General features: G+C 57.5%; 1 pseudogene; it reads left to right on the top strand.

The window, feature by feature from the left end:
* Positions 1-213: 213 nt before the first annotated feature.
* On the top strand, positions 214-1834 carry LOC144313072 (E3 ubiquitin-protein ligase RNF167 pseudogene; annotated as a pseudogene).
* Positions 1835-2789: the final 955 nt, after the last annotated feature.

Here is a 2789-nt window from a genome sequence, read left to right as displayed (position 1 = left end):
CGAGATCTCAGCAGGTGGACGGATGGTGGAGAGCACTCTCGCGAGACCTGAGGAGCCCGAACCCCGGGCGAGGTCTCAGCAGGTGGACGGACGGTGGAGAGCAGTCTCGCGAGACCCGCGGGCGGAGAGGGGACCGGAAGTGTTCCGTCGGCGGCCGGGCGGGGCGGCCGGGGCGCTGCTTCTCGTCCTGGGAACCGTTTCGCGGGAAGCCGGGAGCCGGCGGCTGGGCGGGACGTGGCGGCTCGAGCCCTGCGCCCTGCGGGTGTGCCTCTGCCGCTGGGGCGCCTCCGCCTGTCCTCGGTGAGGGGCGCTCGCGGGCGTGGGGCCTCCCCGGGTCGGGGTCCCGCCGCCATGGCGCCCGCGGCCTCCGCGCTCGGGGTGCTGCGGGCCGCGCTGCTGGCCGCCGTGCTGGGGGGGCCGGGCCCCGCCCGCGCGCTCGTCCGCGCCTCCTCCGCGCACCGCCGCCGCATGGACTTCGCCGACCTCCCGGCCCTGTTCGGGGCGGCGCTGAGCCGCGAGGGGCTGGAGGGCTTCCTGGTGGAGGCGCGGCCGCCCGACGCCTGCAGCGCCGTGGCCCCGCCGCCCCCGGGCGCCGTGAACGGGTCGGTGTTCATCGCGCTGCTGCGGAGGTTCGGCTGCGACTTCGACCTGAAGGTCCTGAACGCCCAGCGCGCGGGGTTCGGCGCCGCCGTGGTGCACAACGTGCGCTCGGACGCGCTGCTGAGCATGGTGCGGGGCGGCGCCGAGGCGCAGCAGCAGATCGCCATCCCGTCGGTGTTCGTGGGCGAGAGGAGCGCCGACTACCTGCGGGCCCTGTTCGTCTACGACAAGGGGGCGCAGGTGCTGCTGGTGCCCGACGACAACCTGCTGCTGGGCTACTGCCTCATCCCCTTCACGGGGGTCGTGGGGCTGCTGCTCGTGGCCTCGGGCGCGGGGCTGGTCGTGCGCTTCGTGCGGCACCAGGGGCGGCTCCGGCGCAGTCGGCTGACCCGCGAGCAGCTGGAGCGGATCCCCACGCGCGACTACCAGCGGGGAGCCCCGGACGACGTGTGCGCCATCTGCCTGGACGCCTACGAGGTCGGCGAGCGGCTGCGGGTGCTGCCCTGCGCTCACGCCTACCACAGCCGCTGCGTGGACCCCTGGCTCATGCAGACGCGCAGGACCTGCCCCGTGTGCAAGCAGCCCGTCCGCCGGAGCCCCGGGGCGGGGGGCCCGGGCCAGGAGACCCGGGGGCAGGAGGAGGAGGGGGACGAGGCCGGGGCGCCGAGGGCACCCCCCGCCACCGAGCGGACGCCCCTCCTGGCCTCCAGCCTCCCGCTTCCCGCCTCCTTCGGCTCCCTAGCCCCAGCCCCGGGTGGCGTTCCCGGGTCTGCAGGTGATCCGGCGCCCTCCCCATCCTCCTCTTCCTCTTCTGCTGGTGTCCTGGTCTGATGCTCCCCTCCAGCGCCCCCCCCCCCAAGACCTGCTTGCACACTCCCTTCAGTCTTCCCCTCGACGGGTTGGAGACCATTGCCCGCCACCCCCCAGGTTTCTTTCTCCCTCCCTCGACCCAATCCTTCTGGGGGAGGGGGGGATGGGAGCCGAAAGGGACGGGGCTCTTCCCCGGCCGGGCTAATAAAATTGTTTTTGTGGAAGAAGAATAATAAGTAAATAAATAAAAGTATCCAGGATAAGTGTGAAAACCATAGGTGACAGCCGTCAAAGACCATTTGAAAGAGTGTATTTTTATGATGTGTGTCGAGGATGAAAAAAAAAAAATTAAAAACCAGAGGCGTTATTTTAAGTCACTCAGGGTGTCTTAAATTCACTTTGGGACGTTAATATTTCCCATTTGGCCTCAAAGCGATTTCTCCTATCTGTAAAAATTTCAGTGCATTTACTTTGGCTATTTTTGAGACGGGTGAATATAAGTTGAGCGATTTACACTCATCCAAACGTTTCATTGTCATTGCTTAGTGCCCAGAAAGCGCAAAACTGTTGAAATGCCTACATGCTCATGAGAAAAAATAACTAGGTCGTAGGTCACTTGTCCTCTGCTTTTTCTCTGCGTTAAGTGCCTGTGTAGATATAACATTTAATTGCTTTACACCACGCGGTCATTTAGCATTGAATATGGCTAACTGGGGTAGGATATTAAGAGAAGGATTTTTAGCTTTGTCTTTCACATCTTAGAACTAAAAACCCCTTTAAAAGAAGGAACCATGCCACCTGAAATGGTGATTTTTCAGCCATGTTTTATTTCCTGTGTATGGAGCTGCCTATGTGGAATTGGGTAAGAAAGGAGTACTAATGAGGGATCTTTATACTCCTCTTTTTTTTTTTTTTTTTTTTTTTTTTTTTTAGAAATTAAGGTATTTTTTGCCTTTTAATGATTGTTAATGGTAACTAAGCAAATTCTTATTATTTGTACACCCGATTTCAACTCACCTCAGTCTTCCCAACAATGCACTGGTAAGGCAAAAGATTAAATACGCTCAGTATAACTATTATTTGGAGTAAAGTGTTCTCTTTCATGCAAGCCTTGAAATAACTCTTACAACACACTGAAAGACTTCTATATTGGAAAACAGAATTAAGAGTTATAGGAAGATGGAGTATTCTAGCTGATATATAGTTTTATTACCACAAAGATGCACTTAAAATCATGATTTTAGAACTGAGATGGTTCTGTTAAATCAATCCTAAATTCTACCGCAATTGATTATCTGTTCTATTCATGAATGTTAGGCTCCAGGTTTTTTATTTCAGTATTTTTCACAATGTGCATTGTTTGGCATAGGTTTCTATTA

Source organism: Canis aureus, chromosome 4 (assembly GCF_053574225.1).
Source record: "Canis aureus isolate CA01 chromosome 4, VMU_Caureus_v.1.0, whole genome shotgun sequence".
Lineage (NCBI taxonomy): Eukaryota > Metazoa > Chordata > Mammalia > Carnivora > Canidae > Canis > Canis aureus.
The sequence above is the reverse complement of the archived record's forward strand: the minus strand, read 5'-3'. Positions and strand labels throughout refer to the sequence as shown.